Source organism: Schistocerca cancellata, chromosome 2 (genome assembly GCF_023864275.1).
Source record: "Schistocerca cancellata isolate TAMUIC-IGC-003103 chromosome 2, iqSchCanc2.1, whole genome shotgun sequence".
Taxonomy (NCBI): Eukaryota; Metazoa; Arthropoda; class Insecta; order Orthoptera; family Acrididae; genus Schistocerca; species Schistocerca cancellata.
In genome coordinates, this window is record NC_064627.1 from 761780802 (window position 1) to 761794532 (window position 13731).

The 13731-nt window shown below is 44.4% G+C and overlaps 1 protein-coding gene across 1 annotated transcript in view; it reads left to right on the forward strand.

Annotated features, from left to right (window-relative positions):
• The window catches only part of LOC126158330 (probable inactive tRNA-specific adenosine deaminase-like protein 3), a 526880-nt gene that overhangs the window by 303180 nt on the left and 209969 nt on the right, over positions 1-13731 (forward strand). The gene's annotated exons all lie outside the window — the stretch shown is intronic.

Genomic DNA, 13731 nt, shown 5'->3' on the forward strand with positions numbered 1-13731 from the left:
AATGAACTTAACAGCTCATGCATCCAAGTTGCTTACAAGAATAATATACAGAATAATAGGAAAGAAAATGGAAGAAGCGTAAGATGACGATCTGTCTGGCTTTAGGAAAGGTAAATGCACGAGAGAGGCAATTTTGACGTTGTGGTTAATAATGGAAGCAACACTAAAGATAAATCAGGAGACGTTCATAGGATTTGTCGACCTGGAAAAAGCGTTCGACAATGTAAAATGGTGCAAGGTGTACGACGTTCTGAGAAAAGTAGGGGTAAGCTGTAGCGAGAGACGAGTAATATACAATATGTACAACAGCCAAGAGGGAATAATAAGATTGGACGACCAAGACGAAGTCTTCGTATTAAAAAGGGTGTAAGACAAGTATGCAGCCTTTTTCCATTGTTCAATATTTACATCGAGGAAGCAATGATGGATATAAAAGAAAGGTTCAGGACTGGAATTAAAATTCAAGGTGAAAGGATATCAATGATACGATTCGCTGATGACATTGCTACCCTGAGTGAAAGTGAAGAAGAATTACATGATCTGCTGAACGGAATGAACAGTCCAATGAGTATAGAGTATGGATTGAGAGTAAATCGAACAAATAGGAAAGTAATGAGAGGTAGCAGAAATGAGAACAGCGAGAAACTTAACATCCGGATTGATGGTCACGAAGTAGATGAAGTTAAGGAATTCTGCTACCTCGGCAGTAAAATAACCAAAGACGGACGGAGAAAGGAGGACATCAAAAGAAGACTAGCAATGGAAAATGGGCATTCCTGGCCAAGAGAAGTATACTAATATCAAATATCGCCCTTAATTTGAGGAAGAAATTTCTGTGAATGTACGTCTGGAGTACAGCATTGTATGGTAGTGAAAGATGGACTGTGTAAAAGCCGGAACAGGAGAGAATCGAACCATTTGAGATGTGGTGCTACAGACGAATGTTCAATGTTCCTGAATGGAACAGCAGAAAAAACTAAATGTGCGGTACTTGAGTTCTGTCTTACACACTTTATAGTTATTCGCAGAACATGCAGGGTGTCCCAAAATAAGGAACTAGCGCCGAAGGTAAACATTTAGTTTCCATTGATATAAATAACACATACTTTATAGCAATGATAAAAAATGTTTAAAATGGCGTCCGTCAGTCTGAATGCGTACATTTCAGCGGCGCATAAAATTATCCCGCAATGTCTCAAATTGTTCTGTTGACCGTTACACAGTGTGATAGGCAGAAAAGACCTTGTTAATCAGGTTCTTATCAGCTTCTATTTCGCGGTCATACAGTAACAGTTTTATGTGATCCCAAAGAGAAACCTCTGTAGGAGTGAGATCCGGCGAATGCTCTCACCATGCGACACGATCTTTTTGTCTAATCCGACGATGAGCGTATCAGTTGTGAAGGTGGTCACGAACATTAATTCTGAAATGGTCTGGTGCTCTCTGTCCAAATATTTTGGCCAATATCTCGGACTAACACTAGGTAATGCGTACGAAAGAAACCAGATCTACAAGTTTTCTTGGAACTCTTGTACTCTGTCCACAACCAGATGCAGTTCGCCATGGAAATGGATGAAAAGGGGCCTGCAAGTTCGACAAGCCTTGAGACAGAACCACAATCAACACCTGAAGGGGATAAACCCACAACGACAAAAAAAGTGGCAGGAGTTTAGGGTGACGAAAGATCAAATGAGCGTTTCACCCGCCGGTCGGTACTAAAGCTCTTGTTGGGTCAGTAAAGTATGAAACCTGGCGTCTACCATATACCACGTGGGTGTGGAAAGGCGTACTTCGAACAAACCATTCGCAAGGTTGAAAGAAAGAGCACTGGACTAAGACGGCACACCGATCTCCAATAGCTAACGAAATCAGCAACTGCTGCAAACTGCATAATCTGTAAAGTGAGGCATGAAGCCACAAAAATTTTGAAAACTACGTCCCTCTTTTGTGAGTGTCTCAGTAAAGACAAAGAACATAATCCACAAGAATAATGGATTTAAATTGATTGAAGTGCCGAACGCACGGTCAACATCTGCATTTATAGGGATACTCTGCAAATCACACTCAAGTGTCTGGCAGAGGCTTCCTCGAACCAACTTTACAATAATTCTATATTATTATAACCTCGAACAGCGCGCGGCTAAAACGGGCACCTATACCTTTTCGTGCGAGCTCTGATTTCCCTTATTTTATTAGGATGGTCGTTTGTCTCTATGTAGGTCAGCGTCAACAATGTTTTCGCAATCGGAGAAGAAAGCCGGTGACTGAAATGTTATGAGAAGATTCCGCCACAACGAAAAACGTCTTTGTTTTACTGGTGTCCACCCAAAATCCTTTATCATGTCAGTGACACTCTCTCCCCTATTTCGCGATGATACAAAACGGAATTGATGGCGGGGGAGGGAGCGAGAGAGAGACAAAAACATTTATATGACTCAGGACCTCAGTCAGCAGCAGTTATCTGATGATGACGATGGCACGCTACACTGTCGAAATTTCGTTCTATAATGGGCAAATCAACCGACTGTATGTCTGAGAGACTTTCAAGAAAGGTCACGTTAGGTGACCTTTTACAATTTCCACGAGCTGACGGAGAATCGTTGCTGGTGAACTGAGATGAGCGTGACTTAGTCATTTTCATGACTTTTTTTGCAAAATAAGCGTCTATTAAAGTGGCTGCGCTTTTTTACATTAATGAGTCAACATCCAATAACTGAGAAATTCCACAACGAATGCGTATAAAGCTGTCGCCCAGCCGATACGTACACCGTGTTTCCAAGAGTTTTATCCGATGTCGCAAGACCATAGCACCTACATTAGAGCCAACCAGACATGTGCGGAGCTACTGCACTTGTTCAACTTCCTTATCACAATATGCACACTTACCAGACATGTAAACAGGGAAACAGAACCGTCACCGCTCATGTAGTGTGTGTTTATAAGCACAGATGTCGCCGCTTGGCTTTATCCACTAACTAGGATACACTGTACTCGGAGCACTCTTGTGTTATTTTCACTGTGTGCAATGGAGTCATGGGAAATTATCATCTTATTCCATCGCCCTATCAACAAACGCCGCGGTTCTACAACAAAACATAAAAACAGATGGTGCATACATACGCCGGATTGCTTTTACGCCCACGTTGGGCACCTACATATCCTTCATGGCAAGGGTATCGACCATCTCTCAATAATTAAAGGATACTTTTGAAGCATGTAAGTATATCGTGAACAACCGATTGATATCAAATTTTTGAGGTAACAGTGTGCAGGGTGAGGCACACATAGTAAGTAAGAATTTTAAATTAGAAAAAGAAAGAAATCTGAAACATGATTGTCATTGATATGAGAAACGATAAAGTCAATATCGGGCACAAGAGCACGGAACTTTGTTAAACACAAGCAGCCTCAAAGATTTTCGTCATTTATACTCGATCGAAACCTTCATTTATTCATTTTGCATTATGGAGAAAATTTTTTCACACAAATAAGTATATCCAAATATGGCCATAACTCTCGCAGCTTCGTGATGCAGGCATGGAAATTCTTGCTGTGGAAAGTTTTCGTAGAATTCGTTTGTACTTCGTACTGCAAAGAACTTGTCTCTCAGTCGTATATTGCACTGCAGATCGATCAATCCTATCTGTGGAAGATTCGGACCATGTTCAATTGATACTGGAAAAGGCCCTGCAGAGCAGCGAATGATGGGACACACACTTATAACATTTGCAAATCATGCTCTAAATTTCACAATTATTGACACATATTCTTGAAATCTATTACCTTAGTGGACCAAATAACGGGTAGGGAAATGTGCAGTGTTTTCAGACAATAGTTCCAAAGAGCAAAATCATTTAGTTTTCCCAACACGTCCAAAATAAATTAATTTCACCTTGAAAACTATCGTTTAGGCTTGTCATGTGAGACGTAGCGTGCACGAGAAATGCATACCCAACAAAAGTGTACTAATTTCGGTTATCTCTTTCCCTTCTCATGTAGAAAATGTACTACGACTAAATGTAAATCAAAAAATCTTTTCAGCATTTTACCTCGACTGAGCCAGCGTATTTCCGTATAGTAAGGTACACTATGTGATCAATAGTAACCGGACACCTCCAAAAACATACGTTTCTCAAGGTGCTGCCACCTACTCCATATCAGCGACCTCAGTAGTCATTAAGCACCGTGATAGAGCAGAATGGGGCGCTCCACGGAACTCACGGACTTCGAACATGGTCAGGTGATTGGGTGTCATTTGTGTCATACGTCTGCACGCGAGATTTCCACACTCCTAAACATCCCTAGGTCCACTGTTTCCGATGTGAAAGTGAAGTGGAAACGTGAAGGGATACGTACAGCACAAAAGCTTACAGGCCGATCTCGTCTGTTGACTGACAGAGATTGCCGACAGTTAAAGAGGGTTGTAATGTGTAATAAACAGACATCTATCCAGACCATCACACAGGAATTCCAAACTGCACTGCAAGTACTATGACAGTTAGGCGGCAGTTCAGAAAACTTGGATTTCATGGTCGAGCGGCTGGGTTGTGACGCACGTTCACATGTATGTGAAGACCTAAGGGACCAAACTGCTGAGGTCATCGTTCCCTAGACTTACACACTACTTAAACTAACTTAACCTAACTTATGCTAAGGACAACACATACACCCATGCCCTATGGAGGACTTGAACCTCCGGTGGGAGGGGCCCCGCAATCCGTGACAGGGCGCCTCAAACAGCGCGGCCACTCACAATGTGGCGATCCGATGGCAGGGTGTGGGTATGGCGAATGCCCCGTGAAAGTCATCTGCCAGCGTGTGCAGTGCCAACAGTAAAATTCGGAGGTGGTGATGTTATCTTGTGGTCGAGTTTTTCGTGGAGGGGGCTTGCACGTCTTGTTTTGCGGGGCACTATCACAGCACAGGCCTACATTGATGTTTTGAGCACTTCTTGCTTCCCTCTGTTGAAGAGTAATTTGGGGATCTCGATTTCATCTTTCAACACGATCGAGCACCTGTTCATAATGCACGGCCTGTGGCGGTGTGGTTATACGTCAATAACATCTCTGTAATGGACTGGCCTGTACAGAGTCCTGACCTGTATCCTATAGAACACCTTTGGGATGTTTTGGAACGCGGACTTCGTGCCAGGTCTCACCGACCGACATCGATACCTCTCCTCAGCGCAGTACTCCTTGAAGAATGGGCTGCCATTCCCCAAGCAACCTTCCAGCACCTAACTGAACGTATGCCTGCGAGAGTGGAAGCTGTTATCAAGGCTTATGGTGGGCCAACACTATGCTGAATTGCAGTATTACCGATGGAGGGCGGTACGAACTTGTAAGTCATTTTCAGCCAGGCGTCCGGATGCTTTTGATCACATAGTGTATGTTGCCGTACTCCTCTTCTAATTCCTCCAAGTACTGCCGAAACTGGCAATGCATAAGCTGTTTTCAGATACTTTACAGTATGCAGAACAATCTGCATAACGTTTTGTAACGTTCGTGATTTTGCTCAAAGCGCCTCTCGATGTGGATTGCAGTGAATTCAACACGTCTCTTCTGTGCCGTCCTAGATTATTGCGCATCAGCGCTATGAGCTCTCTGACGGCCCCGCGTTGTCGGTGTTCCATCTGTGGCTACTGAGATTGACTAATTCCAGTGTATACCGACACCATCAATGGTTTGCTCTACAGCTTGGAGTAAATCTACACCTACCCTTTTCGGAGGTACTAAATCCAATACGTCCTCTGGTACATGCAGAGCGTTATCGACACCTCGTAAGTATATCACTACCTGAGCTGTAGCTGGAAGATCTGTTGCTTCATCCAACGCAACAGTCTTTAGCCTCATTTATGCATTGTCTGTGCACATCGCCGACCATAACACGTATACGTCGTATCAGTATTTGGAAATGCCGATTTCTTGAAACATGCTAACGTTCGTTTGACACAGAAGTTGTACATCGTCAGTGAAATAGTCTTTTACAAAATTCCCTTCGGAAAACGATTTCCCGGATCTTGCTGTTCTTAATGTAGTTTTGAAATTTGCTCGCAGTGCAGGTGTACTGTGATAGTCATTCCGGAAAATTGAAAACAGTATGTTGTACATTAAAATACATGGAAATGTAACGCAAGAAACGTGCTAACGTTGGCAAGTTGAAGTGGTAGCGATTATTGTGACTTGAATTATAAACCTGTTGATGTGTCTCATCCATTTTCTTAAGCGCACTTAGTTTGGATTGCCGTTCTTCACTGTTCAGTACACGAAACTTATCTGTATGAAAAGAGTTATAGTGTCGTTCAGTCATGAACTTCACTGGTCGCTATTGTTCTGTGGCACAACAAACACTGAGAGTTTTCACCTACTGCTGTGTTGAAGTTCCCAATCGTGTTTAAAAGACTGAGACACAGATGATGATGATGATGATGATGATGATGTTGTTGTTTGGTTTGTAGGGCGCTCAATTGCGCGTTCATCAGCGCCTGGGCAAAGTCCCAATTTTTTCATAGTCCAAGTTTTTTTACACATTCCAACCTAGCCGCTGTCACGGATGATGATGATGATGATGATGATGATGATGATGAGGAAAACACAAACACCCAATCCACGGGCAGAGAAAATCCCCCACCCGGCCGGGAATCGAACCCCGGAACCCGTGATCCAGAGGCAGCAACGCTAGCCACTAGACCACGAGCACTGAAACGCAGATCTCCTGGGGGTTGTCTTTTTTTTTGGCACATTCGCCAATTTTCTGCACATCTCTCGGAAGGCTACAGTCGTCAGAGGGAAGCTATGCTGGGTGTGCTTCGGTCCTCCTGGTACCGCGTAAACAAGAAAGCGGAACCGACGCCGCTCATTTGGTGTACGTGTCTAGTCACAGGTGTCGCTATTCTGCTTTTCCAGCTGACTTTCACACCTATGCCGCACTTCTTCACGGTCTACAACATTTGGCCGGCTGTGGTTTTCATGAATGAAGTTATAAACTTGGACTGCGAAGTTTTTATTTTCAAATGAACCATTCGATTTTACGTAGATACATCTTTAACAACATGCACATGCCACGTAAGAGTACTTTTACATTTACGTTTAGGATCGAAGTTTGTATTTACCTTTCACAACTGTAAAATGTTACCGCCCCAAGACGCACGAGATACATCCGGTTGATAGTGAAGTTCATCCCATATTTTTATGAACATATCTGGAACTACTGGGTCGTCGCATTCACCCAAGGTTTTTGGAAGGAGACCCTCAACGTTCTCGCCCCCACCTCCATCCCAAAAAAATAAAGAAATCCCACCCCCATCCCCCAAAAAATAAACAAATCGCATACCGTCAGATCAGGTGACCAGTGGTTCATTGCGACATCTGTACGCTCCATACGGTGGATCCATCTTTGAGACTGGCGTATGGAGTCGTAGTTTGGAAGAAAATCACGGTGCATAGTTATTACTGAATTTGATTCAAAATGGCTCTGAGCACTATGGTACTTAACAGCTATGGTCATCAGTCCCCTAGAACTTAGAACTACTTAAACCTAACTAACCTAAGGACATCACACAACACCCAGTCATCACGTTACTGAATTTCTGAGATTCGAAAGGAGAACTCAAGTACCTATTGTTCCTGTGTTATCGCTGCCTCTCTATCTCGACTCGACTCACATTGGCTAATGAACGAGCGAGCAACTCAGCTGCACAACGAATCCCCTACAGGGAACCAGATGAGCCTGCTACTTTCAACAGGCGACAAGGTAAATTCTAGTTTCGATACATAAATTAAAATCGATTCAACGTTACATGCGGAAGATGTAGACTTGTGACATCAGATGAGTCGTTTCGAAACACACTGTGTTTTAAGTAACATGCAGATGGACATTATTGTTCTTTGGGCGTTTGTCAGCTGTGTACAGCTAGTGTGCCAGATCATTATGACCACTGCCCACTGCGAGGCTGAATGCCTCTTTTGGCTGTGACGATTGGGAAATCATTATACCAACGATACGGCCCGAAAATTGGGAAGTCCACTGTCATAAGCGACAGGGGCGGTTGTAATGGTCCGTTACCGGGAAACACGAATCTTCGAAACACTGCAGCTGACGGGCTGTTCCCGTGCTTCTGCCATGAGCATCTATAGTACGATGGGGGAAATGCCATACTTTTTGCTTCTAGATGAATCTGCGACGGGAATTTTGAGATTATAAAAACGAAATAAAGCACACATGTTTTGTAAGATTTCTTCAAACTGATAACCAATGTACATGATAACATCATAACTTTTATGTCGGGTAATAGTTTTTCTGTTTTGCCTATTGGAGTACTAGGGATGTCACCCCGAGACGAAATTAATTTGATACCATCACCAATTGTATTACATATTTTACTGTCAGGTAACGCAAAATAAAAATTTTTATTGCAATTGCCGACCTTTCTACTGTTGATATTTACTGTTCTACAATATATATCTGTTTCGTATATGCATGTCCCTTACAATGAATGCACTGAATGTAGTTTAGTTAGGATCGGCTTTTTCGTAATAGTTTCTTTCACACACAACACAGTTATTATATTCAGCAGTCGATTTTACTTTTCCCTGTTGTTTGTGGGTTGATGGACTTTTTCTTCTCGTGTCAGTCCTTTTCTGTTCCTCTACTTTCAAACTTTGTAGCGTTTTGTGGTCTGTCAACACCACTGAGTTTTCTTCCTCCTTTTCTCTGGCGTTCCCAAAGTTGGTATCGGTGCAATATTTCCAAACGAGGTAGAGATCCCTGCTTTAGCTGCAACACTTGTGTTAGATGTAATTTCTTCGCTTACGGATTCATTAGGACTCTTGGGTTCTGAGTTTCCAGATCCACCAACAACGCTGGTTCCATGAGAATGTTTCTCCGCAATTGCTAGGCATCGTCTGCCTGTACTAAGAAAGGTACTATGAGCGACCATCTTACCCCAAAGAAAATGTGGCGTTTTCCCAGGTATCGGGGTAAATGCAAGTTGAAATACGTATTTCATTATAGCAGCAAACATGAAATATTTCATTATAGCAACAAACATGAAGTAACTGGACACACACATAGTTCAACACAAAGGATACGATTGGTAAAAATCTATAGAAATCACCATTATTGACTTTAAATGTATCTGCGATTATTTTACAGCGTGAATTTTAATACATGCCACAGTCTTTTGGCTCTCAGCGACGAAAAATATCCATTACAACAACACAGTGCAGACGGGTAGGACAGTATTACTCTGTGTGGACGTTTACCAGGGCTTCCATAGGAGCTGTGGAGGTAATGGAAGGCACTATGATAGCTGTGGACAACGTGCACATCATTGCAAACGAACTGCATCCCCTTATTCTTGATATTTTCCTCTACGGTGATACCGTCATCCAATCCACAATCCATAATCGAGCTGCAGTTCTTTGTGGAGCATAATAGTGAACTCACGTTGTTGACTTGATCACCAGATCCGTCTTATCCTAGCTCATTGGGACGCACCTGTGACACGGTCGAGCTCCAGCTTCGCGCCCACGAACGACTCTGAAGTAGACGATATCCAGGCTATAACAAGTTTATTGAATACCCCCGTCCCACACGCACACACACAAAATGTCCAATGTTATGGAAATAAAGGCCAAGAATAAAATAACAAGAATAACACAATAGGTACAAAATAACTGTGGATCACAATAAGGTCGGAGTGCTACTAAGCGCCGAAGACACTGATCGGAAACTAAGTTCACAGGGGAAACGCTGGCGAAATGCTCCGTTCGGTACCGGAGGAGGAGCAGATGAAAGTTTAACGTCCCGTCGACAACGAGGTCATTAGTGACGGAGCGTTCGCTCGGATTAGGGAGGATGGAGAAGGAAAGCGGCAATGCCCTTTCTAAGGAACCATCCCGGCATTCGCCTTAAGCGATATAGAGAAATCACGGAAAATCTAAATGAGGATGCCCGGATGCGGGTTTGAGCCGTCTCTTCCCGAACGCGAGTCCAGTGTGCTAACCACTGTGCTATCCCGTTCGGTCGTTCGTAACTAGACACTGCCTGGAGCCAAATCTGGAATGAGTATTTTTGGACGCAACGTTCGGCGAAGGTCACTGACTGGATGCAAAGTCCGTGTCCTGTAAATCTGAGTCCGAGGATGACGACTCTTCTGGTTTATGTTCAGTAAGAGAGGACTTAGGGGCTGAAGGTCGGAACGTCTAATTCAGAATAACTTCAGTAGTAATTAACAAATTTTGCTGCTTCAGAAACTAACGTCCCTGAATATCAGCCAGTGTGAGAGTCCGGATGAAGAATCGATGATGACTTCTGACAGTGGCGTTTGTCTCTAACGATGGACTTTGAGATCAGTGCTCTTTGATGGGGTGTGTAGCTTGATCATGAGTGACGTCATGATGTAATGGTGTTACTAGTTGACACACGAAAAAATTGTGATGATGAAGGTGCGGTGGTGGTTATGACTATGGACCCCTGTAGAACCGCAGGTAGCGATTAGAAGACAGCAAGGTAGATCAATGGGCCAGGAGAAAATTAGAGGACGGTGTGGGGGGAGCGTTGCAATTAGGGTTTGAAAGAGGGGTGTATCTCGAGACGGATTTTATCGTTGGGGAATGGAAGTTTTTTTAAAATTACGGTGGGAGAGGATGGTTAAGGCATGGGGGGTGCATGGAAGGCGGAATATGGATGTAGTGGCGCAGCGGGGTATCTGGATTGGTGAAGAGTGGTTGGGAAATTGGGCACTGGGATTGGGTTTTGTGACTGATGAACTGTATCCGAAGGTGATCCAGGCAAGCTGGTGCTGTCCTGTTCCCGGCTTATACGGGGTGTGTCATAATTAATGGCGTAAACGTAGACAATTGAAAGTACGCGATACTAGAAGCAAAAAAAGACTCAGTAAACATAGGGCCTAAAACGTATACCTTAAAAGCTACGAGCAGTTTTACATCTTCTATACTGTGAAACATATCTCTTGCACTGCAAGTTCTTTGCTTTCCATATTTTGGGAGGTAGTAGTATGGACCAGAATAAAAAAAAAATGTCCGGAAAACATGTGCTCTAAAACGCATACCTTAAAAGTTATGAACACTTACAAATCAAAGTAGCAAAGATGAACAAGTGTTCATAGCTCTTAAGGAATGCATTTTAGAGCACATGTTTACTGAACTTTTTCTTCTTGTTTTGGCCCATACTACTAGTTCCCAAAATATGGAAACCAAAGAACCTGCAGTAGAAGAGGTTTGTTTCACAGTATCGAAGATGAAAAATTGCTCGTAGCTCTCAAGGTACGCATTTCGACCCTATGTTTGCTGAGACTTTTTTGCTTCTAGTATCGTGCACTTTCAACTGTATGCGTTTACGCCATTAATGATACACCCTGGATAGCTGCCTGCGTCAGAATATTGTTGGAGCTATTTCCCTGTCTCGTAGCGCAGGGACGCGAGTAGGTTCCTTGTTGGCGGCGCCCTGCAGGCACCAGCTTCGCCTCCTGATGACGGGTGTTGACGGCGTCGTGTCGTACTTGCGATATCGAGGCGTGCAGAGGCAGTGCCGGCTACCAGCGTGATACAGCTGCCCGAACGGTTGCCGATGTATTAGGCGAGAACCTCCGGCATGGCAGACTGGTAAGTACAAAAAATTGATGCACCACGAAGATGACGTGCTACAGACGCGAAATTTAACCGAAAGGAAGAAGATGCTGTGATATGCAAATGATTAGCTTTTCAGAGCATTCACACAAGGTTGCCGCCGGTGGCGACACCTACAACGTGCTGACTTGAGGAAAGTTTCCAACCGATTTCTCATACACAAACAGTAGGTGACCGGCGTTGCCACTTGTAAGGAGGAGAAATACGTACCATCACGTTTCCGACTTTGATAAAGTCGGATTGTAGCCTATCACGATTGCGGTTTATCGTATCGTGACATTGCTGCTCGCGTTGGTTGAGGTACAATGACTTTTAGCAGAATATGGAATCGGTGGTTTCAGGAGGGTAATACGGAACGCCGTGCTGGATCCCACCGGCCTCGCATAACTAGCAGTCGAGATGACAGGTTTCTTATCCGCATGCTTGTAACGGATCGTGCAGCCACGTCTCGATACCTGAGTCAGCAGATGGGGACGTTTGCAAGACAATAACCATCTGCACGAACAGGTCGACAACGTTTGCAGCAGCATGCACTATCAGCTCGGAGACCATGTCTGCGGTTACCCTTGACGCTGCATCACAGACAGGACCGCCTGCGATGGTGTACTCAACGACGAACCTGGGTGCACGAATGGCAAAACGTCATTTTTTCATATGAATCCAGGTTCTGTTTACAGCATCATGATGGTCGCATCCGTCTTTTGCGACATCGCGGTTAACGCATATTGGAAGCGTGTATTCGATACTGGCGTATCACCCGACGTGATGGTATGGGGTGCCATTGGTTACACGTCTCGGTCACTCTGGTTCGCATTGACGGCACTTTGAACAGTGGACGTTACATTTCAGATGTGTTACGACCCGTGGCTCTACCCTTCATTCGATCCCTGCGAAACCCTTCATTTCAGCAGGATAATGCACGACCGCATGTTGCAGGTCCTCTACGGGCCTTTCTGGATACAGAAAATGTTCGACTGCTGCCCTGGCCAGCACATTCTCCAGTTCTATCACCAATTGAAAACGTCTGGTCAATGGTGGCCGAGCAACTGGCTCGTCACAATACAGCAGTCACTACTCTTGATGAACTGTGGTACCGTGTTGAAGGTACATGGGCAGCTGTACGTGTACACGCCATCCAAGCTCTGTTTGACTTAATGCCTGGGCGTATCAAGGCCGTTATTACCGCCAGAGTTGGTTGTTCTGGGTACTGATTTATTAGGATGTATGCACCGAAATTGCGTGTAAATGTAATCACATGTCAGTTCTGGTATAATATATTTTTCCAATGAATACCCATTTATCATCTGCATTTCTTCTTGGTATAGCAATTTTAATGGCCAGTAGTGTAATTTACGGGAAATGTGTGACCTGTTGCGTAGAAATCTGGTGCCACATACCTCTGGAAATCTACAAAGTCTTTGTAGGAACCATGTATTGCGTTCCTAAGGTGGCTTATCAAGACTTTACGCATACGGTAATATTGTCTTGGAACATCAATGTATTTCGAGGTGAAAATATGTCGGAACTGATCTGGAACGTGACACACTGGTCTCTCATACGGGACAATCCGAGGTTTATCGCTTAAGGCAAATGACGAAATGATTCTTGTGGAAAAGAACTTGAGCTCTGTTCTAGTGCAGACAAAACGAAAAACCGTAACCTTCCTTTTCTGTTTCTAGCGCTACACGCACGGTGTCGCGCTTCTAGCCTAGCGTAACGGTTGTTCCCGTGACAACGGCACGCAGAGCTGTGCTCGCCAGCAGCGGCGAACAAGCTGCAGGGTGGGGGGCCTCGCCATTCAGCGGAGCGCGCTCGCTCTCGCGGCAGTGGCCCCCGTATTCTGCGCCCGCACACCGGTGGGACGGCGCGCCGCGGCGCGCGGGTCGCTTTCCTATTGTTAGCGCCGCCGCACTTCTGTTTGTCTACGAGTCATATCCTAGCGCACGAAAAATTACACCCACTGCTACAATGGCGCCGTGCAAAAAGCGACAATAGCGGCGGCAAACATTTCTTTCCGGCGCGGCCACCGTTGTGGCGTGCTGCTTGCGGTGCCCGATTACGGCGAATTGTGTGTCACGTA